Source organism: Crinia signifera, chromosome 2 (genome assembly GCF_055691185.1).
Source record: "Crinia signifera chromosome 2, ASM5569118v1, whole genome shotgun sequence".
NCBI classification, from domain to species: domain Eukaryota; kingdom Metazoa; phylum Chordata; class Amphibia; order Anura; family Myobatrachidae; genus Crinia; species Crinia signifera.
In genome coordinates this window covers 373949445-373976868 of record NC_139218.1, presented here as the reverse complement: position 1 = coordinate 373976868, position 27424 = coordinate 373949445, and the positions used below count along the sequence as shown (strand labels likewise).

Here is a 27424-nt window from a genome sequence, read left to right as displayed (position 1 = left end):
GGGGAGGGAGGTGCGGAACAAGGTCTCATCGGCAGTGAGAAGTCACCTGTCGCATACTGTCTCTGACTCACACCTTTTGTCTTTTGAGCTCCTGTGTTGTTGTATAATTTTACAGCGCTGTGTGTGGATTTAACGCCACACGCCACTCATACAGCCGCCGCCCCCCCTCGCTTGCCGGGTTCCCCACGCAGCTGCGAATGGTGTTTGCATAAGCATCCATTCGCAGCCTTGGGTGCGGAGGAGAAATCATTCGCTGGTCGGCAACCGCGTACACGCAAAACTAAGACACTCTCCGGTGACTTAGCTTTGCATGTTCCCTGTACGAGAACACGGCGGACAGCTGGCATCCGGTGATGTAAGCTGCCTGCCCCCGGCAGCCGCGTCACTACCTAATCTCCATGGGAATGCCCAGCGTTTTCATGGAAACACCTATGAAACGCTGGGTGTTTCCATGGGCGGGCCCCTCACCACCACCCCACGCCCTCCACCCGCAAAACATGAACCAGAATCCGGTCCTAAATTTATTACCACTTCTGTTATAAGCAGTTGGGAGTTCAAAAATATTATGTAAAAAATGTATGTGTGTGGGTGTATGACATCACATGAGGGTAAAAAATCATTGGTTCGAAGGACGGCGTTTACATGCTCTAGGCAGCAATTATACTAGCGAGGAGTACTGAATCAGGCTAAAAGACTACAACGGACCCTTCCCTATTCATGTCGTTTACACAGGTTGATACTTTCAGACACTGGGGCAGATGTATTAAGCCTGGTGGAGATAAAGTAGAAGGAGATAACGCACCGGCCAACTCTCAACTGTCATTTTTCAAACAGTTGATTGGCTGGTGCGTCATCTCCTTCCATTTTATCTCCACTTTATCTCTTCACCAGGCTTAACACATCTGCCCAAATCTCCCTTAACATAAACCGACCTCACAGATTAGTAAATAAGGGCGGGATGCTCTAAACCAGAAATGCAGTAAAAAACCCTGTTATCGGGGTACTGCATTTCTGTATGCTGTATTGCCTCTCCGCAGTGTCAGCGCTACGGAGGGAAACGCCAGCTAAAGCTGGGCCTTAACACAGCACTTTGTGAGGGATCCATCATGGATCCCTCCCAGCATGCCGGCTCCGTGCTCTGTGCATGTGCAGACAGACTCCTGGGTCTCAGACCTGGAAGTCCAGCGCCGGAGCCGCATCGCAAGAGCTGTCCCTTGTGTTAATGATCGCATATGTTAGAGCACATGCGATTATTAAGAATGCGGTGCCCGGTGCAGGGGGGCAAAATATGTTAGAGCATCCCACCCTAAGAGTGAAACAAGAAATAACCCTCTGCCTTCTGTTTGAGGTTGTTACAAAAGCTCACTATTAGCACTTATTTATTTATTTATTAACAGTTTCTTATATAGCGCACACATATTCCGCAGCGCTTTACTGAGAATATTTGAACATTCACATCAGTCCCTGCCCCAGTGGAGCTTACAATCTATATTCCCTACCACATATACACAGACATTCTAGGGTTAATTTTGTTGGGAGCCAATTAACCTACCAGCATATTTTTGGATTATGGGAGGAAACCGGAGTACTCGGAGTAAACCCACGCAAGCACGGGGAGAATATACAAACTCCGCACAGTTAGAGCCATGGTGGGAATCCAACCCATGACCTCAGTGCTGTGAGGCAGTAATGCCAACATTACACCATCCGTACTTCTGTAATGGTTACCTGATTTCCAAAGGTTTCTTTCAAAAAGTAATTCTGTTCATGCCGGGCATGACATCATCAGTTCAGCATCAGGGCTGTCCGTCCCCCAGCCTGGGAAGTGTTCACTAGACCTCTATGACAGGAAAATGGCTACAGGGTGGGCTGAGTGTGGGCTATGAGAATACACAGAAAGATGTGAGAACCATGTAAATGATTTATGTACTCTAGAAAGTAGGATGAATCACCTACACATTGGCTTACGGAGCAATCATGTCAATACTTATAACAGGGTTGCCGACTTTAACATTCTCCTCTCCGGGAGAAGCCCGGAGAGGAGAGTTTCAGCAGCCGCTCAGGGGGGCGGGGCTTACGAGTGACATCACTTAGCCCCGCCCCATACTGTTAAAAGCAGCGAATTCAGGGATCTCCATGGAGGGGGCGGGGCCAAAATTACGCGATTGTGCCGTTTTAGCTCCGCCCCCTCCTTTGAGACCCGAGGATTGCGGCATTTTAATGCCGCGATCCGGGGGTCAGCGGGGGTCCCCCCTGAATCCGGGAGGGTTGCCCACCCTTCCGGGGGCCGGGAGGGGGTACCCAATTTTCGGGAGACTCCCGGAAATTCCGGGAGGGTCGGCAACCCTGACTTATAATTCATAATAGCCGAGCTTGCCTGTGTGAGGAATAGCCATCATATTGTATTGAGACATAGCTGCTTATGTACAACTGGCGCAGTTTGCAGCATTTATGTTGGAGTAAAATGAATCCCACCCCCCAGAAAAACTGTATGCACCAGATTTACTCCAGGACAGGGTATGAGGCATCTAATGGAGTCTGGGCCTATAATTGTGCCCCACTTGGGAAAATCTGCAGCGAAAGGCGTGTCCACGAGGAGGGAGTGCGGAAAAAAATGCCACAATTATCATAGGATACGGGCATATTGGGTGTGTAGGGGGGGACATTAGGACCACCCACTGTTCTGGGAGCCTTGGGATACCCCTCCAAAAATAACTGAAAACCGGCAGTCTCCCAGAGGTTCTGGGAAAGTACACCATAAACTAGTTAAAAGCCCTTCAAGATGACGGCATCTGCAATGTACTTTCACTTTGAGCTGTACAATTTTTACTTTGAGCTGTGACAGTTTTTAGCCTACAAACTCTCCACTCCACCCCCAGTCCCTATCTGCTCCTACCTCCAATCTCTGTCTTCACAGCTCCCTCCCTCCAAATCTAGCAAGTTTGAAACAAATAAGTGCATCTGTAAAATTAGCTTTCCCTTTCTGTTGTGAAATCTTTTAGCACACAAAGGAGTAATTTGGTCTGTCGATCGGCCTCTGGTGGTCACCGGTGGTATATCACCTCACATAGGTGAGTAGTTAGCTACATATACAGTACTAGTAAGCCTGCTTGAAGCCAGTGCTTCGAAAGCTAGCCTGTTACCTTGTGATTGCCTCTGTGCTTGTGTGAGAAAGAAAGAGATGCAGTTTAACTCGCTACCAACAGATGGCAGTGTTTTGGAGACACACAAATGGACTACAACATATATATATATACATATGTCTAGTGTCCATTTGTGTGTCCATACATATATATATATATATATATATATATATATATTCTTTATGGGCTAGATGTATCAAGCTTCAAAAAGTGTTCAAATGGAGAGTGATAAGCAGTCAGCCAATCAGCTCCTACCTGTCATGCTACAGGCTGGGTTTAAAAATGACAAGTAGAAGCTGATTGGCTGGTTGTTGATCACTCTCCACTTTTTGAAGCTTGATACATCTTGCCCGATGACTTGCCTACACAGAACACCTCTGGTAAATGTTAGACAGTATGCTACCGAATTATACTTCACCAAAGGGAGCTTTGTTGCCCTTGTGCTCTGTCCTCGATACGTTGCACAGATGTTACCGCGTAGATATTAAGTACTATTTCCTTGCAGTATTCTCCCATTGGTGTACTGGCCTCCATGTTCTGGTGCATGTGCGTTACCATCTGTACATGCGGACAGCCCTTCAGATGCTCCAGGGATTATTATGTCCTTAGATTTTATTTGTATTTTTGCTACATCTTGTCTTCTTGGTTTATGACATTTTGCAGCACAGCAGATGTTTACCATTTAGCTAATCGGATAGTCAGATCCCAGCTACATAATATAAGGGATTGTACAAGAGCACAAAGCCTTTACCTAAGTACAAGGTAAACCATTTCATATGTATTTACTTGTAAGGCTTCTGGCTCAATATGGTTTTCATCTCCTAGAGTCGCCATATCAGAGTTAGGACGTTTATTTTGTTAGAACGAGCATTGGAGCAGTGCATTCTGGGAACCGTGCAGCATTTATGAGTGGGGGCAGGAAAGCATTTTTCTTCATATGAAGGGCTGAAAACTACATACATGAAACATACATGAGACATACTGTGGGCCAGATGTATCAAGCTTCAAAAAGTGATAAAATGGAGATTGATAACAGCCAGCCAATCAGCTCCTACCTGTCATGTTACAGGCTGGGTTTCAAAAATGAATGGTAGGAGCTGATTGGCTGGTTGTTTATCGCTCTCCACTTTATTACTTTTGAAGCTTGATACATCTGGCCCTGTATGTATAAATATGACTGATGCATGGACATTTTCCAGTTGATGCAGAATAGGGCCGGTCATATTGATCTCTCTCATTATTCTCAACAGTTCACTGGTCAGGATATCATTCCCATGCCCAGCATATAATCCCCAATATACACAGGATATAATTCCCAGCATATAATCCCCAGCATACACAGGTTAGAGCAGGGGTGGCCAATGCTGCTCGTTAAGGAGTGAGCCACAGGTTGGCCAACCCTGCTCTATGCAGTCAGACGAGGGGGCGGGGGGGGGGGGGGGGTCCGGGGACACGGGCTCGGCTGCTGCCTGCCACTAAGATGCAATATACAAAGTGTAATGAGGGTCCCTGCTGCAATTCGGCCTCAATGTAACCGGCCTCCCGGTAAACTTCCCGGTCAATTTAATGGCCAATCTGCCCCTGCCAGCAGTGCCCAAGATATAATGCCTGGCAGTGCCCCCATACCGAGCAGTGTCCATCATACAATTCCTAGTAGTATCCGCTGACATTACTGTTATGGCCTGCCTTCATTTTGATGGGCTGGTAACCAGCAGCAGATAATTCCCAGCAAATGTATTTATGTTTTTCATTTTGTGAGTCTTGATTCAAATGTTGAACTAAATTATTAGTGTTTATTTGAGAAGTGAGATTGCTGCAAATTGTAATTATTTCATTGATTGAAATGAAAGATAATAATAAAAGATAATAATGAAACAAATGCATGTTATCAGTGCAGAAAGGATGGAACAAGCTTGGGCAGTGACTAGAAGCCGCATCTGGCTGTGATCTGCATCACACAACACTGGGATTTTCTGCTTCATTTCTCTCTTATGTTCTTTAAAACTTATTATCATAAGTTGTTTACTTATCTCGAACACAGAACCCAAATTAGTCATTGTGTTTTAATTAGGTGGATCTGTTATATTTTCCTAATTCCTGATCAGAGAGCTAAATGAAATAACTGGGAGGAATTAATGTTGACATTTGTGCTGTCTACCTATGACTTCTTCCCGACGGGCTCACCTCCCGCTCTGCCCCATCTCGTTCCCTGCTCCACTGCCTGCCCTGTCCTGAAGCCTCCTTTCTCCAGTGGCGTAACAACAAATTTTGGGGCCCCCCTGCCGGAAATTTTTGGTGCCCACCCCTGGCCCTGCCTTATCCCTCCGAGTCTGGAGCCAGGACCCACAGATCTACTAGTCTGCATCCCGGCACTCCTCCTGGCTCCTTTTGAAAAATATCCCTCACAAAATGGCTGCCCCTAACAGCAGATCGTTTTAAAAGGATGCTAGAGGAAGCTGCCGCCGCCTCCTCTAGCATCTTCGAAAATTGTCTGCAGTAAGAGGGCGGCCATTTTGTGAGGGATATCTTTCATAAGGAGCCAGGAGGAGTGCCGGGACGCAGACTAGTAGATCTGCGGGTCCTGACCCCCGGCGCCCACACTTTCCCAGTGCCTCCCCGCCACCGCGAGGTCATGCAGCGCTATTGTTATGCCACTACCTTTCTCTGCCCCTCCTGTGCCCTTTAATTTCCAATGCGGAGGGAGCCATTGGCCACTGCTCCCTCCCAGCATTCCAGTGAAGGGTCAGAGCCTTAGTGGATTATTCTGAGTGTGGATTAGCTCACAGACAATGGGGTAATTCATACCTGATTGCATGGCCTTCACACGGAGGCCGATTATCAATAGACTGCACATGCGTATGCTTAGTGAGCATGCACGAGGCCATCATCCTGCGATGAAGCCCTGGTACTTTTTCTATTCACACGCCGTTCACAAGGTGTTTGACAAGGTGCCGGACGGCTCCCCAACAGTCGGGATTCCGACAGTCATTCCTCCGACGTCGGAATTCCGACTGCTCCCTCGTGGGGGTCCACGACCCCCATAGAGGGAGAATAAAATAGGTGGTGAGCGCAGCTCGTCACTGTGCCCGGAGCGTGGCGAGCGCAGCGTGGCGAGCCTGCAAGGGGCTTCATTCCGCTCCCCACGCTGTGCAGTCAGTATTCCGATGTCTGAGTAATAACTGTCGGAATCCCGAGTTGTCGGGGAAATATACCACACCCGTTTGACAGGAAGTAGAATCTGGGGGCGGTAACCGCCGTTTAGTGCGAGTGCTAAGAAGAATGCGGGCATGCCTAGGAAAATGCTGGGAGTGTCAGGGAAAATGCTAGGCGTACCTGAGCGTATCAGCTCCAGGCCGGATATGCCTTCTTCCATCGCACCGCTGAGTAGGTCTCTGGCTACTCTGAGCCTGGAATGACTGGTGTATAAATAAATAAATGGTGATCCCGTTACGATGGGTATTGGACCTATTTTCAGCCGTACGCATCCATTTTGTACAGTGGGCACATTAATTCACAAGGCAGGATTCCACACTAGCGGGGCAGCGGCATAACTCAACGCTGTCCTTGGGAATTCACAGCTGTGCGATCAGGTCTGAATTGACCCCAATGTCTAGGTAGACAGTCAATAGGTCGACACCAAAAGGTTGAAATGACAGTGACAAAAGGTCGACATGTACTACAGATGGAGTTCGTTCGCCGCAGCTTGCCGAGAATGGGACACACTTGCGTGTGAGACGCTCACGTGCCCCATTCACAACAATGTGAAACGCATGTGTGTGAGATGTTCACGCGTCCCCGTCTCAGCTAACACGGTTCGCTCTGGCACACCAGCGGGCTGAATAAGTGCGGCTCCAACTGTAGGTCGCCACTGACAAATGGTCGACATGCACTAGGTTGATATTAACAAAAAGGTCGACTTAAGCAAAAGGACGACATAACAATGTAAATGTCGATATCAGATTTTCCGTTTTTTTTTTGGTGTCAATGTTGGCAGCTGTATATGTGGACCCCGATTATAGAGCTTGTCCATATTTTGGTGTCATGTTTCCTTAGACATTAGGCCTGATTCTGGTTCACTTGCAAAAGCAAATTCTCTCTGTAATGGACTAAACCATGTGCACTGCAGGTGGGGCAGATGTAACATGTGCAAAGAGAGTTAGAATTGGGTGGGGTTTGTACTTCAAACTGATCTCTAAATTGCAGTGTAAAAATAAAACAGCCAGTATTTACCCTGCACAGAAACAAAATAAAACCCAAATCTAACTCTCTCTGCACATGTTACATCTGCCCCACCTGCAGTGCACATGGTTTTGACCATTAGAAGTCACAGTGTGTATTCCATGGGAATGCCCAGCGTTTTCATTGGAACACCCCTGAAACGCTGGTCGTTCCCATGGGCGCGACTACTCGCCGCCGCCCCGTGCATGTGCCCGGCGAACACCCTGTTATTTTTATTTATTTCTTTTTTGAACAAGCAAATTGTTATTTTCTATTTTGGCGTCTGTATTAGTAGAGAAGTGTACACAGTTGAGTCTTTGTTGCTGTCAGCGGAACAGCGCGATGTCTTAAATCAACATAATGGGAAAAACAAACTCCGTACAACAGACTTTTTGAAGAGCCTACAAATTGAATTGTGGCATTACATGCCCCTTTTTACATTAAACAAATGAAAGCCATTTTCTCTACATGTAACACAACAAAGGACAGATTGCCGTCACTTAAAACACAACTACGGATGAACAGTTGAGACGCAATTCAACAGTGTCTCCCCCCCCCAGAACATCTCACGTACACTCCACTCGCTGCGTCTTGTTTTTTTTTCTTTTTCTTTAAAGTAATGTTTAAACAATACAAATAAAAGAGTTCTCCTGGTTCCGCGAATATGTCAGTGGTTTATTTTTCTGCTTCTGCAAAGTGCTCGTTTTTCTCTGATTCCTGTGTAAACACGGCGACCAAAGTGGTTCCACATGCCAGTTAGTTCAGAAGCTAAGTCTGGTGAGATAGGGTTCATGCGAATTCTGGGCTGTTGACCCCAGAGTTCCAAAAACAGTGAAAGTTTAGAGCTGTGCGTAACTTTTTTTTTCGCGTGGAGCTTACGGACAAACGAGAGGAAATATACATTAATGTCGTTTTAAAAAAAAATGAATTTATCTGAAGATCATCTTGTACTAACAACATGTATAGGCGCGCACTCGTTTTATACTCCCACGTTTAAGTTACAGAAAGGCCTAAGAGACAAATAAGCAATGCTGATTCTGGTTTTTGTTCTTCCCATGACCCATAGACTCGGGCAGTTCCAAGGACTTTGTTTCTGAACGTGACGATAACAGACAATTTTTCAAGTTCTCTTCCCAACACGCTCCGACGACAGCAGTTTGGTGTGTGCCCCAAATGAGTTCCTGGACAACTTCCGTTACCAGGGCACCATGTCCCAAAGATAAGCGGGTCTTCAAACGACGTAGCATTGATACTGTCTACCCGTTATCTGTCTCTTAATAGCAGCTGTTTAACCCTTTGAGTGCCAACATCTCTGTGGGAGATGTGCAAAATAGCCACTCAAAAAAAATTGCCAACGTCTCTCACATTTGTTATATAAATTAAAATTACAAATTTAAAAAAGAAAAAAAATTCCTATATAAGGTAAATATTACAGGTCATTATGATGAATATAAATGTTTGTTTGGCAATTTTCACACCAATTTTGACAAATTTAAATGCAAACGGCGCTGATTTTCTGTGCGCAGGGCTGGGATCACGCACCAGTGTGCCGTGAGACTTGAAAACACGCTGGGCTGAATCAGCTGTTCGCGGTTTCGATTCTGTTGCAACTGCCTGGTGGTTTCAAATCTGCGCAAGCGTTGTGATGGTCCTGCGTCGGCGGGCGCAGTACAGCTTTAGTTACAGTTTGACAGCCAGCAACCATCTTAGGGAGGTAATGGGCATTCCGTCTTAAACGTAGACGTATCATGAATGTCGCAACCAGCGATTGTGTCTTCTAGCCCCCGCGTTGCAGTTGTAATGGACATTCTGAGCGACCATACTGTCGCTTCCCGGTCTGATGTTGTGACTATTGTCCCCGATGTGCAATCAGTGCTGCATCCTTGGATGCAAGTTGTGGATTTGAGAAGCCGACAGTGGGCGTACAGTATATTCTGCACAAGTAACATCTGCCCCACCTGCAGTGCACATGGTTTTGTCCATCTAAGAAGTATTTTGTCAGAAAGAGTGAACTAGAATAAGGCCCATAATGTGCACTGGGGGCTATGCAGAGAGTGTAGCAGTTGTCTGTACTTCTTAATAACAGCAGCAGCATGTCTGGACCTTGTTATTGGTAGATCGGCCCCACAAGTTTGTTGCCCTTGGGCCCTACAAACCATAATCCGTCCCTGCTTGGTGCACTGCGTGTGCACATGCGTAGGTGGTGTGTAGGCATAATGCACATGTGTAGAGGTGTACAGGCATGATGCACATGTGTAGGGGGTGTGCAGGCATGATGCATTTTAGTATGTGATGTAAAGGCATGATGCACATTAGTATGTGGTGTACAGGCATGATACACATTAGTATGTGGTGTACAGGCATGATACACATTAGTATGTGGTGTACAGGCATGATGCACATTAGTATGTGGTGTACAGGCATGATGCACATTAGTATGTGGTGTACAGGCATGATGCACATTAGTATGTGGTGTGTAGGCATGATACACATTAATATGTGGTGTACAGGCATGATGCACATTAGTATGTGGTGTACAGGCATGATGCACATGTGTATGTGGTGTGTAGGCATGGTGCACATTAGTATGTGGTGTGTAGGCATGATGCACATGTGTATGTGGTGTGTAGGCATGATGCACATTAGTATGTGGTGTACAGGCATTATGCACATGTGTATGTGGTGTGTAGGCATGATGCACATTAGTATGTGGTGTACAGTCATGATGCACATTAGTATGTGGTGTACAGGCATGATGCACATGTGTATGTGGTGTGTAGGCATGATGCACATTAGTATGTGGTTTACAGGCATGATGCCCATTAGTATGTGGTGTGTAGGCATGATGCACATTAGTATGTGGTGTACTGGCATGATGCACATTAGTATGTGGTGTACAAGTGTATGTGTCATGTAGGCATTATGCACATTAGTATGTGGTGTACAGGCATGATGCACATGTGTAGGGGTGTGCAGGCATGATGCGCATTAGTATGTGGTGTACAGGCATTATACACATTAGTATGTGGTGTGTAGGCATGATCTACATTAGTATGCGGTGTACAGGCATGATGTGTGCACGGGGAAGCGCAGCGCCGCCTTAGACGGCGATTCCCAGTGCTTCCCCGGCAGCACGGTAACTTCGGCGGTGTCGGCCCCGCCTCCTTTAGTGACGGCGCCCGCCGGGCCTGCCCCTTTTCGCGGGCCGGGCCCCTTTTTGTGACGTCGCTGCCCGGGGCCGCCCACAATTGTGACGTCGGCGGGCCCGGTCTGCCCCCCTTGCGCTGCGGCGCCCTGCCCGCCCTCATTTCTAGAGGGAACACTATATGTAGGCATGATGCACATTAGTATGCAGTGTACAGGCATGAGGCACATGTGTAGGGGTGTGCAGGCATGATGGTGTATTTATTTATTTATTAACAGTTTCTTATATAGCGCACACAGATTCCGCAGCGCTTTACAGAGAATATATGAACATGAACATTCACATCAGTTCCTGCCCCAGCGGAGCTTACAATCTATATCCCCTACCACATGTACACGCACACACAGACATTCTAGGGTTAATTTTGTTGGAAACCAATTAACCTATCAGTATATTTTTGGATTGTGGGAGGAAACCGGAGTACCCGGAGGAAACCCACGCAAGAACGGGGAGAATATACAAACTCCGCACAGTTAGAGCCATGGTGGGAATGTAACCTCAGCGCTGTGAGGCAGTAATGCTAACCATTACACCATCCGTGCTGTCCATGATGTACAGGCATGTTGCACATGTGTTTCTTGTACTTAGTCATTTGTTCAGCAGATCCATATAAGCACAGTCCAGCCTTTGGCCCTGCGATATACAGATGTTCTCTGAGATTCCTCCGGGTTTGCCAGATCAGAACAACATGAAATGTAATCCACATTTGGCTATTATTTATCTGCAGGACATCTGCTCATTAGCCTGATGTAGGTCCTGCTGTAATATCAGAGCTGTGCTCCTCCTTGTGATCCACAGGGGAACGCATTGTTTCCTTGTCAGCGGACCGCGTCAGAGATCATTCCTTGCAAGTGCTGCTTGTACCGTCTCCACTGAACCTTCCAAGGTCATTATAGTGCAAGTTATCATTCCTGGTACAGAGAGATCACTCACTAATGTTTTACATGAATTTTACAGTAAAGTCTGTTCAGCGGTGACCTCATCCCCAATGGAGGCACCAACCACGTGCCTTATTCAGCATGATACAGGTTATGTGTTTTCCAGGAGTTAGTGACCTCACTTGGTGCCTCGTGTATCGGCCTTGTCACATATTCCTAGGAAATCATAACAGTGTGGTTCTGGTCGGAAGTTGAAGCAAAACAATCTCCCCAGACAGCTGGTTTATATGTGACCATACGCAGACCATTTTATTAGAGGGTGCATGATTGGAGGGGCGGGTATATCACCGCCTACTGGGCGTGTCTATCACCGCCTACTGGCCGTGTCTATCATCACCTACTGGGCGTGTCTATCACCGCCTACTGGGCATCAATGCAAACTAAATTATATGTGCATCGGAACAGATTGGACGTCAGACGCATGCTATTTGGGCCGATTTCACCCAATTTCTTGCTCGATCTGCCGAAATCGGGTGAAATCGGGTCCAAATCGCATAGTGTATGGTGGCCTTTAATCTTCCACATCTTACATGTGATCACACAAATCTTAAATATTTAATGTCCCTCCCCCACACCACACACACTATATTAAGGCTTGACAATTTTGGGGGGGAGTTCTCATGCCAATGGGACGATGGGCACGCAGATGTAAGGTTGCTTGAGCAACCTCAGATATGCCTGCACGTTCCCAGGGCCGGAGCCACCACTAGGCAGCTTTAGGCATTTGCTTGGGACGCAAGCCACTGGAGGGCGGCACTTGGGAGAAGGTCCCCCCCTGGACCGGGGTGAGCAGCACCGGCCACAACCCTCCCCCCCCCCCCCATGCAGCGACTCGGCGGCCGCGCCCTGCACGTTCCACATCATTTGATGGTCAGGGACCATCGAACGATGTGATTGTTCCTCCACAGGCTGTGAATAGATGTTTATGTAAAACATCCATTTGCAATTCGTGCGAATGTATGCACTGTGTGAATGGTGGGCCGGTGGACCGCCATTCGCAAGGCGGGATCTGGTTGACTCACAAAGATGTGAATTTGCATCCGAGCAACTCAACTACAATAACCCCCTAAATATAACATGTTAATACCTTTAAAGTATATGGCACCTAGTGCAAATTCATCCATTTACGCGGCGACCCTTTCGTGTAACTTTAACTCTTAACTTTTTTTTTTTCTAGACCAAATTGTACACAATTCAGTTTTCAGGAAACCAAAAGTTAAGGGGAAAGCATGGGAAAGTGGCGTGGCACTGTAATGAGGATATAGTTGGTCCGTTATCCTTCGTAGAACAAGGATACGCAAGTCAGCAATCACTAACTGTTTAGTTAGAGGTTTGTTAGTTTTTAAAAAAAAGTAAAAAGTTGTAATATTCTTATTTTTATTTTATTTTATTTTTCATTACTTTTTACTTCAAACTATAGATGATGAATCATAAAACTTGTTGGACTGTTAGCATGAAAAAAACACATTCTTTGTTCTCCCAGTGTAATTACAGTGATTACATGTGACTTCGGTGGGTGTGTTATAATTTGAGAATCTATAAATATGGTTTAGTGGCCCGCTGACTAATGGTTTTTACAGGGCTGCTGTATACTTACTGGTTCCATGCAAAATATGTATAATTTATCATCTGTCTTTAGACCCAGACTCTTGACTGTTTTTAATATATAGCTCTATGATTCCTTTGAATTTAGATCAAATTGGACCAAATATGTTTTAGACTTCATTCTTTTTAGTTTTCGCTTTAAGGGGATCCATTTGTCCACACACACACACACACACACACACACACACACACACACACACACTCATCACGGAGGCAGCCATGTTGTGGGTGGGACCAACAGTTGTGTGTATCTCTTGCATTTGTAGATAATGGCTATACTTTAAATAAAGCAAATATGAAATATTTTGTGTACTTTAATTGCATTTCATTGCTTGCTTGCATTTTATAACCTAAATAATACCCCTTTTACACCAATTGCGACCCGGCGTATTGGTGTAAAAGGGGTATTATTTACATATTGTTCCCCGTAAACACCTGGGGATGCCTGTGTTTTCCCTGACACTCCTAGAAACTTTGCGTAAGGGCAGCGATGAAAAAAGTAGCTGGATTTTATCACAGGATGACCTCGCGCATGCCTACTATGGGCTGTATGCATGCACAGTCTATCGATAATCGTACAGCCTGTGATCAGGTCTGAATAAGATCCCTAGATCAGTGGTTCTCCAACCCGGTCCTCAGGACTCCACACAGGTCACAAGTTAAAGGTCACCATCAGGAGTGCTGTGCAGTCACCAACTGTCACATTTTAAAATTCCACAGGTGACCTGGAAACATGAATTGTGTGGGTCTTACGGGCAGAGATTGAGAACTTGTGACCTAGAACATTCAGGCTTCTCAAAGGTTCTAGAAGGTTCAGGTGAATTTCCACCTGGCAGAGGAAGCTGCTACCGCTGGTCATGGGCTGCCGCTCTGTTCTCCCTTATACTGCATGATTAGTAATCATATTATATACCAGTGCTAATGGCATAATTTCAGACACCAAGAGGAGGTACGTAGTCGTACTCATTATGCCGATATTGTATTTCAGTAATAACTGTTGCATGATATTTGTTTTGAGGAAATGATAAAGTTCCAAAGAACTTATCAAGGGTTACTCAACAACTTAGACTAAGTGATGGATAACTCTTTTTTAATCTTTGTCAATACAGTATTTATGTAGCAATAAAATGTGAAAACGTCATTTGGAGTTCCCCAACTTTTCAAAACTACGTTTAACATTTGAAACAATCTCAGCACCCCGGGGCTTGTGCAGATTGATAATGCTGTAATTTAGATGTGATTTCCTGGCTCTCATCGAACAGACACCGCAGTAGCCTTCTCTTGTTTGATTGAATTTTCCATTTCGAAAGAGATAAATTGGGCAAGGAAAGGTCAGTGTCTTAATGATATAGTGGGACAGCAAAAGACGCACAAATACAGGGTAAATATGTGTAGGGCGATCAAACCTTGAGAATAATACCTTGAAACCTTGAATAATGCATCTAACATCTGACAGATGTGTATTGTGGTACCAGTCCCACCATACCATAAGGGAGACTTCATGAGGCTCAGCAATGAATAACAGGCTGGACGTAGAAATCTCATCGGTTTGATTGAACATCACACACACACACACATACACACACACACACACACACACACATTGCACTTACATCGGCCGATCTTCTTGCACCGGTAACACAGCAGCCTAACATCAATCACTATTATGTGCTGTTGGAGGGCCTTGTATGTTTGCACCTTGTTGGGACGCATTTCACTTTAACACAACTTTACTGCACTCTGGCCCCCTTCCAAACCCTGTCTTGATTCCTTTGGGTTAGGTGGTTTCAAGTGGAAAATGTAGCAAGAGAGGTTAACAACAAATGCACAGTGTCCGATATAGAGTCCCACACAATGCACCACAACTGCCCAGCTCCCCGGACAACATTTCTTTGATAAATAGGGGTGATAGATCATTGTTTTATCATGATGATTTGTGGCGATAGAACGTCTCTTGTAATGACGCTTTTAGCCGAATAGACCACTTGCTTACATAGCAAATCCTCATCAACAGAGACTGGGAATGGGGAAAGTGTTTCTTTAATACAACATCTTCTGCAGTGTTTCATTTTTATTGGCTGGGACACTTTGCTCTGAAATGTTTGAATTTAAGGATGATACATCTCGTGTGTCAGCGTTTATCTCAATATAGAGGAGCTGGTATCTTATAATAGGTGTCACAGACATTTTTAAGTGTCCATTTCAGCGCAGGTTTAAAGGAATTATGTTTTATTGGTAATTCTGTAGGTTGACTGGCACGCTGGCTTCTCTTGGTTCTAAGCACCAACCTCAGGATCTATTTTGGAATGTCTCTGAGATAAGCCATTGAGATCAATCATGTATCATTTCAACCAGATGTTCTTTTGGCTCAGGAAGACTCTTTAAAGGGCTCTTTAATTCACTTCTTTTTCCAGAGAAAAGCATTAAAGTTTGGAAAGTTGATATATATAACATATTGCAGTAATCGCGCTTCTTTATGATAATCCATGTATTATATATACTGTAGTTTGTGGCACAAGTCTGGATGGAGGAGACATTGTGCTACGTCTGCGTTACCACGTATCAAACTAATAATCGTAATACTAATGTAAAGTTACTGCCGCAGGATGTTATGTTGTAAAAGACGGCTTTATCTGACTGTCAGATTTCATAGCAAGTGTTTCTTTTGGGTATAGAGTTCTCTTGTGTTGTGTTGTATTGCTTTCAGCGATGAGCGGAAACTTTGGGCGGTGGTCAATCCCGTACTCCGACTGTCTGAACGGCCCAACAGTCGGAACCCCGGCCAATTTTCCGTCTGTCAAGTGGCAGAATGTGGGTGTGTCTGCAACGGCCGTGGTTTGTCGAAAAAACGGCCATGACTTTGACAATCTGATGAAACAGACTCGACTGGATTTAAAGTCGGATCTGTTTTGTCGGAATCTGCCTTCAATGCTGTCAGAAACGGCAGCATTGAATAGGGGCGCTAATTCCCCTGTCGGAAATAGCGGCCGAGATCGAATACCCCCTTTGACTTTAATGTAAATTAGCAAACACTAGTAACACGTGGTAAAATTATTGTTTTTAAAAAGTCCATCGATGGAGGGATCAGCTGTTCGCGGTTTCGATTCTGTTGCAACTGCCTGGTGGTTTCAAATCTGCGCAAGCGTTGTGATGGTCCTGCGTCGGCGGGCGCAGTACAGCTTTAGTTACAGTTTGACAGCCAGCAACCATCTTAGGGAGGTAATGGGCATTCCGTCTTAAACGTAGACGTATCATGAATGTCGCAACCAGCGATTGTGTCTTCTAGCCCCCGCGTTGCAGTTGTAATGGACATTCTGAGCGACCATACTGTCGCTTCCCGGTCTGATGTTGTGACTATTGTCCCCGATGTGCAATCAGTGCTGCATCCTTGGATGCAAGTTGTGGATTTGAGAAGCCGACAGTGGGCGTACAGTATATTCTGCACAAGTAACATCTGCCCCACCTGCAGTGCACATGGTTTTGTCCATCTAAGAAGTATTTTGTCAGAAAGAGTGAACTAGAATAAGGCCCATAATGTGCACTGGGGGCTATGCAGAGAGTGTAGCAGTTGTCTGTACTTCTTAATAACAGCAGCAGCATGTCTGGACCTTGTTATTGGTAGATCGGCCCCACAAGTTTGTTGCCCTTGGGCCCTACAAACCATAATCCGTCCCTGCTTGGTGCACTGCGTGTGCACATGCGTAGGTGGTGTGTAGGCATAATGCACATGTGTAGAGGTGTACAGGCATGATGCACATGTGTAGGGGGTGTGCAGGCATGATGCATTTTAGTATGTGATGTAAAGGCATGATGCACATTAGTATGTGGTGTACAGGCATGATACACATTAGTATGTGGTGTACAGGCATGATACACATTAGTATGTGGTGTACAGGCATGATGCACATTAGTATGTGGTGTACAGGCATGATGCACATTAGTATGTGGTGTACAGGCATGATGCACATTAGTATGTGGTGTGTAGGCATGATACACATTAATATGTGGTGTACAGGCATGATGCACATTAGTATGTGGTGTACAGGCATGATGCACATGTGTATGTGGTGTGTAGGCATGGTGCACATTAGTATGTGGTGTGTAGGCATGATGCACATGTGTATGTGGTGTGTAGGCATGATGCACATTAGTATGTGGTGTACAGGCATTATGCACATGTGTATGTGGTGTGTAGGCATGATGCACATTAGTATGTGGTGTACAGTCATGATGCACATTAGTATGTGGTGTACAGGCATGATGCACATGTGTATGTGGTGTGTAGGCATGATGCACATTAGTATGTGGTTTACAGGCATGATGCCCATTAGTATGTGGTGTGTAGGCATGATGCACATTAGTATGTGGTGTACTGGCATGGTGCACATTAGTATGTGGTGTACAAGTGTATGTGTCATGTAGGCATTATGCACATTAGTATGTGGTGTACAGGCATGATGCACATGTGTAGGGGTGTGCAGGCATGATGCGCATTAGTATGTGGTGTACAGGCATTATACACATTAGTATGTGGTGTGTAGGCATGATCTACATTAGTATGCGGTGTACAGGCATGATGTGTGCACGGGGAAGCGCAGCGCCGCCTTAGACGGCGATTCCCAGTGCTTCCCCGGCAGCACGGTAACTTCGGCGGTGTCGGCCCCGCCTCCTTTAGTGACGGCGCCCGCCGGGCCTGCCCCTTTTCGCGGGCCGGGCCCCTTTTTGTGACGTCGCTGCCCGGGGCCGCCCACAATTGTGACGTCGGCGGGCCCGGTCTGCCCCCCTTGCGCTGCGGCGCCCTGCCCGCCCTCATTTCTAGAGGGAACACTATATGTAGGCATGATGCACATTAGTATGCAGTGTACAGGCATGAGGCACATGTGTAGGGGTGTGCAGGCATGATGGTGTATTTATTTATTTATTAACAGTTTCTTATATAGCGCACACAGATTCCGCAGCGCTTTACAGAGAATATATGAACATGAACATTCACATCAGTTCCTGCCCCAGCGGAGCTTACAATCTATATCCCCTACCACATGTACACGCACACACAGACATTCTAGGGTTAATTTTGTTGGAAACCAATTAACCTATCAGTATATTTTTGGATTGTGGGAGGAAACCGGAGTACCCGGAGGAAACCCACGCAAGAACGGGGAGAATATACAAACTCCGCACAGTTAGAGCCATGGTGGGAATGTAACCTCAGCGCTGTGAGGCAGTAATGCTAACCATTACACCATCCGTGCTGTCCATGATGTACAGGCATGTTGCACATGTGTTTCTTGTACTTAGTCATTTGTTCAGCAGATCCATATAAGCACAGTCCAGCCTTTGGCCCTGCGATATACAGATGTTCTCTGAGATTCCTCCGGGTTTGCCAGATCAGAACAACATGAAATGTAATCCACATTTGGCTATTATTTATCTGCAGGACATCTGCTCATTAGCCTGATGTAGGTCCTGCTGTAATATCAGAGCTGTGCTCCTCCTTGTGATCCACAGGGGAACGCATTGTTTCCTTGTCAGCGGACCGCGTCAGAGATCATTCCTTGCAAGTGCTGCTTGTACCGTCTCCACTGAACCTTCCAAGGTCATTATAGTGCAAGTTATCATTCCTGGTACAGAGAGATCACTCACTAATGTTTTACATGAATTTTACAGTAAAGTCTGTTCAGCGGTGACCTCATCCCCAATGGAGGCACCAACCACGTGCCTTATTCAGCATGATACAGGTTATGTGTTTTCCAGGAGTTAGTGACCTCACTTGGTGCCTCGTGTATCGGCCTTGTCACATATTCCTAGGAAATCATAACAGTGTGGTTCTGGTCGGAAGTTGAAGCAAAACAATCTCCCCAGACAGCTGGTTTATATGTGACCATACGCAGACCATTTTATTAGAGGGTGCATGATTGGAGGGGCGGGTATATCACCGCCTACTGGGCGTGTCTATCACCGCCTACTGGCCGTGTCTATCATCACCTACTGGGCGTGTCTATCACCGCCTACTGGGCATCAATGCAAACTAAATTATATGTGCATCGGAACAGATTGGACGTCAGACGCATGCTATTTGGGCCGATTTCACCCAATTTCTTGCTCGATCTGCCGAAATCGGGTGAAATCGGGTCCAAATCGCATAGTGTATGGTGGCCTTTAATCTTCCACATCTTACATGTGATCACACAAATCTTAAATATTTAATGTCCCTCCCCCACACCACACACACTATATTAAGGCTTGACAATTTTGGGGGGGAGTTCTCATGCCAATGGGACGATGGGCACGCAGATGTAAGGTTGCTTGAGCAACCTCAGATATGCCTGCACGTTCCCAGGGCCGGAGCCACCACTAGGCAGCTTTAGGCATTTGCTTGGGACGCAAGCCACTGGAGGGCGGCACTTGGGAGAAGGTCCCCCCCTGGACCGGGGTGAGCAGCACCGGCCACAACCCTCCCCCCCCCCCCCATGCAGCGACTCGGCGGCCGCGCCCTGCACGTTCCACATCATTTGATGGTCAGGGACCATCGAACGATGTGATTGTTCCTCCACAGGCTGTGAATAGATGTTTATGTAAAACATCCATTTGCAATTCGTGCGAATGTATGCACTGTGTGAATGGTGGGCCGGTGGACCGCCATTCGCAAGGCGGGATCTGGTTGACTCACAAAGATGTGAATTTGCATCCGAGCAACTCAACTACAATAACCCCCTAAATATAACATGTTAATACCTTTAAAGTATATGGCACCTAGTGCAAATTCATCCATTTACGCGGCGACCCTTTCGTGTAACTTTAACTCTTAACTTTTTTTTTTTCTAGACCAAATTGTACACAATTCAGTTTTCAGGAAACCAAAAGTTAAGGGGAAAGCATGGGAAAGTGGCGTGGCACTGTAATGAGGATATAGTTGGTCCGTTATCCTTCGTAGAACAAGGATACGCAAGTCAGCAATCACTAACTGTTTAGTTAGAGGTTTGTTAGTTTTTAAAAAAAAGTAAAAAGTTGTAATATTCTTATTTTTATTTTATTTTATTTTTCATTACTTTTTACTTCAAACTATAGATGATGAATCATAAAACTTGTTGGACTGTTAGCATGAAAAAAACACATTCTTTGTTCTCCCAGTGTAATTACAGTGATTACATGTGACTTCGGTGGGTGTGTTATAATTTGAGAATCTATAAATATGGTTTAGTGGCCCGCTGACTAATGGTTTTTACAGGGCTGCTGTATACTTACTGGTTCCATGCAAAATATGTATAATTTATCATCTGTCTTTAGACCCAGACTCTTGACTGTTTTTAATATATAGCTCTATGATTCCTTTGAATTTAGATCAAATTGGACCAAATATGTTTTAGACTTCATTCTTTTTAGTTTTCGCTTTAAGGGGATCCATTTGTCCACACACACACACACACACACACACACACACACTCATCACGGAGGCAGCCATGTTGTGGGTGGGACCAACAGTTGTGTGTATCTCTTGCATTTGTAGATAATGGCTATACTTTAAATAAAGCAAATATGAAATATTTTGTGTACTTTAATTGCATTTCATTGCTTGCTTGCATTTTATAACCTAAATAATACCCCTTTTACACCAATTGCGACCCGGCGTATTGGTGTAAAAGGGGTATTATTTACATATTGTTCCCCGTAAACACCTGGGGATGCCTGTGTTTTCCCTGACACTCCTAGAAACTTTGCGTAAGGGCAGCGATGAAAAAAGTAGCTGGATTTTATCACAGGATGACCTCGCGCATGCCTACTATGGGCTGTATGCATGCACAGTCTATCGATAATCGTACAGCCTGTGATCAGGTCTGAATAAGATCCCTAGATCAGTGGTTCTCCAACCCGGTCCTCAGGACTCCACACAGGTCACAAGTTAAAGGTCACCATCAGGAGTGCTGTGCAGTCACCAACTGTCACATTTTAAAATTCCACAGGTGACCTGGAAACATGAATTGTGTGGGTCTTACGGGCAGAGATTGAGAACTTGTGACCTAGAACATTCAGGCTTCTCAAAGGTTCTAGAAGGTTCAGGTGAATTTCCACCTGGCAGAGGAAGCTGCTACCGCTGGTCATGGGCTGCCGCTCTGTTCTCCCTTATACTGCATGATTAGTAATCATATTATATACCAGTGCTAATGGCATAATTTCAGACACCAAGAGGAGGTACGTAGTCGTACTCATTATGCCGATATTGTATTTCAGTAATAACTGTTGCATGATATTTGTTTTGAGGAAATGATAAAGTTCCAAAGAACTTATCAAGGGTTACTCAACAACTTAGACTAAGTGATGGATAACTCTTTTTTAATCTTTGTCAATACAGTATTTATGTAGCAATAAAATGTGAAAACGTCATTTGGAGTTCCCCAACTTTTCAAAACTACGTTTAACATTTGAAACAATCTCAGCACCCCGGGGCTTGTGCAGATTGATAATGCTGTAATTTAGATGTGATTTCCTGGCTCTCATCGAACAGACACCGCAGTAGCCTTCTCTTGTTTGATTGAATTTTCCATTTCGAAAGAGATAAATTGGGCAAGGAAAGGTCAGTGTCTTAATGATATAGTGGGACAGCAAAAGACGCACAAATACAGGGTAAATATGTGTAGGGCGATCAAACCTTGAGAATAATACCTTGAAACCTTGAATAATGCATCTAACATCTGACAGATGTGTATTGTGGTACCAGTCCCACCATACCATAAGGGAGACTTCATGAGGCTCAGCAATGAATAACAGGCTGGACGTAGAAATCTCATCGGTTTGATTGAACATCACACACACACACACATACACACACACACACACACACACACACACACACATTGCACTTACATCGGCCGATCTTCTTGCACCGGTAACACAGCAGCCTAACATCAATCACTATTATGTGCTGTTGGAGGGCCTTGTATGTTTGCACCTTGTTGGGACGCATTTCACTTTAACACAACTTTACTGCACTCTGGCCCCCTTCCAAACCCTGTCTTGATTCCTTTGGGTTAGGTGGTTTCAAGTGGAAAATGTAGCAAGAGAGGTTAACAACAAATGCACAGTGTCCGATATAGAGTCCCACACAATGCACCACAACTGCCCAGCTCCCCGGACAACATTTCTTTGATAAATAGGGGTGATAGATCATTGTTTTATCATGATGATTTGTGGCGATAGAACGTCTCTTGTAATGACGCTTTTAGCCGAATAGACCACTTGCTTACATAGCAAATCCTCATCAACAGAGACTGGGAATGGGGAAAGTGTTTCTTTAATACAACATCTTCTGCAGTGTTTCATTTTTATTGGCTGGGACACTTTGCTCTGAAATGTTTGAATTTAAGGATGATACATCTCGTGTGTCAGCGTTTATCTCAATATAGAGGAGCTGGTATCTTATAATAGGTGTCGCAGACATTTTTAAGTGTCCATTTCAGCGCAGGTTTAAAGGAATTATGTTTTATTGGTAATTCTGTAGGTTGACTGGCACGCTGGCTTCTCTTGGTTCTAAGCACCAACCTCAGGATCTATTTTGGAATGTCTCTGAGATAAGCCATTGAGATCAATCATGTATCATTTCAACCAGATGTTCTTTTGGCTCAGGAAGACTCTTTAAAGGGCTCTTTAATTCACTTCTTTTTCCAGAGAAAAGCATTAAAGTTTGGAAAGTTGATATATATAACATATTGCAGTAATCGCGCTTCTTTATGATAATCCATGTATTATATATACTGTAGTTTGTGGCACAAGTCTGGATGGAGGAGACATTGTGCTACGTCTGCGTTACCACGTATCAAACTAATAATCGTAATACTAATGTAAAGTTACTGCCGCAGGATGTTATGTTGTAAAAGACGGCTTTATCTGACTGTCAGATTTCATAGCAAGTGTTTCTTTTGGGTATAGAGTTCTCTTGTGTTGTGTTGTATTGCTTTCAGCGATGAGCGGAAACTTTGGGCGGTGGTCAATCCCGTACTCCGACTGTCTGAACGGCCCAACAGTCGGAACCCCGGCCAATTTTCCGTCTGTCAAGTGGCAGAATGTGGGTGTGTCTGCAACGGCCGTGGTTTGTCGAAAAAACGGCCATGACTTTGACAATCTGATGAAACAGACTCGACTGGATTTAAAGTCGGATCTGTTTTGTCGGAATCTGCCTTCAATGCTGTCAGAAACGGCAGCATTGAATAGGGGCGCTAATTCCCCTGTCGGAAATAGCGGCCGAGATCGAATACCCCCTTTGACTTTAATGTAAATTAGCAAACACTAGTAACACGTGGTAAAATTATTGTTTTTAAAAAGTCAGCGCTTAAAGAATAACAAGGAAAACCTATTTTCCTCATAAATAGTAAATCAAGATTATATATAATTAATTTAAAAAATAAGCACTTTTTATAAAATTATTCTAACAATGATAATAAAAGTGACCAGGGCTGCCATCAGAAATTGTGGGGTCCGAGACTCTTTTAGGATGGCAGCTCCTCTGCAGGCAGTTCTGTCACAACGTCACATCATTATGGTAGTAGGGGCTTTCCTGCGGCTGGCAGCTTGACTGCCTGCAAAAGCACCAGGCAGCAGGCAACCCGTGACCCAGTGCTGGCAACAGAAGGTGGCGGGGCCCTGGACAATTGCACCCACAGCACCCCCCTGATGGCAGCCCTGAAAGTGACAAATAAACTGAAAATAAAGAATGTGAAAATCTACTTTCACCTACATGCAGCAGGGACCACTGCAGTCATCACAGATGGGATACAGTAGGTGTACTGGAGGAGTGGCACTTAAAGAAACTTTGCTTCCTCCTCTATCCCCGCCCAGACCCCAGTAGGTATGGCCATCGTTGCCATTGCCATCGATGGCAATTCTGCAACTGGCCATCGATAGTGCTAAACTATGCAATGGCTGACCATCAATATTTTTACATATCGATGGTCAGCCATTGTGTGTGTTTGATTGGCCTTTGGGCCAATCAAAACATGGGGTCGGGGCTTCGTGGATGTCGGGGGCGGAGCAATGCTCCGTGTCCCGGCACTTTGGGGGGAAAAAAAGCAAAACATTGTTTTGCTGTTCCATCGATGGAGGGAAACCATCTGGTTCTCCCCCATCGATGGCAAAAGTATTCGACATCGGCCATGAACCATCGATGATTTTGAATCATCGATGGCCATCCCTAGACCCCAGTCTTAAAAAAAGTGCCCTGTGGAGTAGGTTCCATGGGCCTCTTCTCCTCAGGGAGATTAGGTTTTCTTTTAAAATGTTACTTTTATTTTTAATATCCGTCTCTCCTTATCGTCAGGCGCCATTTTACTTGTGATGTGCGCGCTAAGGGGCGGGAACTGCCGCGCAGTGTCTCCGCACCATTTTCTATGCACGGGCAGCGCCATTACTGTCCCTCCTAACAGCTCCGTCACACCAGCTTTTTGTCTTGTGTATGTCAATCAGCTCCTACCTGTCATTTTTTAAACCCAGCCTATAGCACGACAGATAGAAGCTGATTGGCTGGCTGTTCACCACTCTCCATTTTATCACTTTTTGAAGCTTGATACATCTGGCCCTCTACGATTTGTGAAACACTCTGGGTAACTGCTTCTTATTAACATATTTGTTACCCAAACTGTGTTATTTCTTTTCAGTAAATGTACAATAAAAAATAATTGCTCCAATAATTCCGGGAACCCCTCTTTGTGGCCAGTCTTCTTTATGCTTTCATGTTTCAGCGACAGCGGATTACAGTGTGTTTCATTATTTTACTCAGTGACAGTTTTGCTCAGCGGGTCGGAGACGGCGGCAGAAAGCTTTAAGGGAAAGTGACCTTTAAATAAGGCCCTTATGAAGAGAGATGCCTTGTCTGGCCAGGACGTAATGGAGGATAATTCTCCCTCTGAGTTGGACGAGAGTTCTGCGCTTCATCTAAATTTAGATGGCCCACAATTATATCTGCTCACCTGTATTTAGAAGATAAAAGTATTATTATTTTTCCTATAATATATTATATAGCAACCATTAAAGGGGAAAGCTGCGGGTTTTTATTATTTATTATTATTCATTATAAGAGAGGTAAGAGGGCTCTGCTGTAAGATGACATGCTAGATGAAAATAGAATTTGGATTCGTGAGGTTGAGTGCCTCATGTTGTACTTCGGTCCAGCCAGATTTTCAATGGGAAATGAAATTGTTGGGGCAAGTGATCCATTCATACAGCGCTGCTGGTTTAGGGGTCAGTAGTTCACTTGTCTACTTTCTTAAAATGTCCAGGAAATTTTGAACTTTTAAGGCATTTTGAACTTTTAAGGCATTTAACTGTGACTCCTAGGAACCTTTTGGGATAGTGCCCACTTCCCTGGTTTTGTGTCCAAAAGTGTTCTTGATGATGATGCAATTTGATTACAATTGACTCTTTATGGCCTCTTCCCTGTTGCATTTTGTGGAATTACACTTCACTGCAGGTTGAAGGACCATGGCAGGATTCAGTCAGTCCACTTTACTAGGGACAGGGATGGTGGGGAGGTTTGAAAAGTCTGTAAGTATGTCTGGGATGCGGTCATGTGGTCTACAGCATGATGGTAGACAGTCATTAGGTCGACATGGGAAACGGTCGACATGGGTCTAGGTCGACATAGGAAAAGGTCGACATGGTTCTAGGTTGAAAGGTCATTAGTTTGACAGGTCGTTAGTTCGACAGTGTCTAGGTCGACAGTCAAAAGGTCGACATGGGGTTTTTCACTGTTTTTTTGAGGTGACATGTGTCGACAGTTGGTACCATCCACTAGGGCGTGGTGGTAAAATAAAATAGTGTGCCAAGCTTAGCGAGGCACCATGCACGATGCATGCGGTGCACTTTAAACTGTGTCCATGTCGACTGTGTTGACATTCAGTTAAAAAAAAGTGAAAAACCCCATGTCGCCTTTTTGACTGTCGACCTAGACATTATCGAACTAACGACCTGTTGAACTAATGACCTTTTGACCTAGTACCATGTCGACCTTTTCCCATGTCGACCTAGACCCATGTTGACCTTTTCCCATGTCGACCTAATGGTTTCGAATTTATGACTGTCGACCATCATGCTGTAGACCAAATGATCCCAACCCATATGCATATACCCTCCTACATTTTGACTGTCTGTAAATACCCTGTTTTGTTGTTTCACTGTCCCCTATGGAAAGCGCAACGGAATATGCTGCGCTATATAAGAAACTGTTAATAAATAAATAAATAAATATACACCGTATTCTGACAGGTGATGGGGAAAATTACTGGGCTGAAAAACACACAGCGTTTTTCACCCGTTTTAGTGATTTATTCCAGGGTGGACGGCTTTTCATAGCAAGATGCTATGGAAAGCCGGTCCACTCCTCCACTCATCTGCTGGTAATATGATGGCCAACGATGATGCAGGAGCGCACATCACTGCACACCGCTTATCGCTGCCCCTTACACACTGTCAACTTTCAAACTGAAAGCAGCTCAAATGAGTAAACTGAGCTGCTTTCAGCTAAAAGTTGCCCAGTGTGTTTGGGCCTTTAGGTTGTTTGTCTAGGACAGTGGTAGCCAACGCCAGTCCTGGAGAGCTACCAACAGTTCACATTTTCCAGCCCACCTAGCTGTTGCAAAGGTGCACTCGTTAGTCACTGACAAATTATAAAAGATCCACAGGTGGAACTAATTACTTCCCTTGTGATTCTGTGTGTAGATCTGGAAAACATTAACTGTTGGTAGCTCTCGAGGACTAGAGTTGGCTACCCCAGGTCTAGGAGATAGGCCATCACCGCTGTTGTCTAGGATATAGGACATTAACGCTGTTGTCTCGGAGATAGGCCGCTCTGCTGTTGTCTCGGAGATAGGCCATCACCGCTGTTGTCTAGGATATAGGCCGTTAACACTGTTGTCTAGGAGATAGGCTGCTCTGCTGTTGTCTAGGAGATAGGCCATCACCGCTGTTGTCTAGAAGATAGGCCGTTAACACTGTTGTCTAGGAGATAGGCTGCTCTGCTGTTGTCTAGGAGAGAGGCCATCACCGCTGTTGTCTAGGAGATAGGCCATCACCGCTGTTGTCTAGGAGATAGGCCGTTAGCACTGTTGTCTAGGAGATAGGCCGCTCTGCTGTTGTCTAGAAGATAGGCCATCACCGCTGTTGTTTAGGAGATAGACCATCGCCGCTTTTGTCTAGGAGTTAGGCTGTCACCGCTGTTGTCTAGGAGATAAGCCTTCACCACTTTTGTCTAGGAGATAGGCCTCCAACGCTGTTGTCTAGAAGATAGGCAGTCATTGCTGTGGTCTAGGAGTTAGGCGGTCTCGGCTGTT

At 45.2% G+C, this 27424-nt stretch overlaps 1 protein-coding gene across 1 annotated transcript in view; it reads left to right on the top strand.

Annotated features, from left to right (window-relative positions):
• The window catches only part of ARHGAP42 (Rho GTPase activating protein 42), a 285026-nt gene that overhangs the window by 49672 nt on the left and 207930 nt on the right, over positions 1-27424 (top strand). The gene's annotated exons all lie outside the window — the stretch shown is intronic.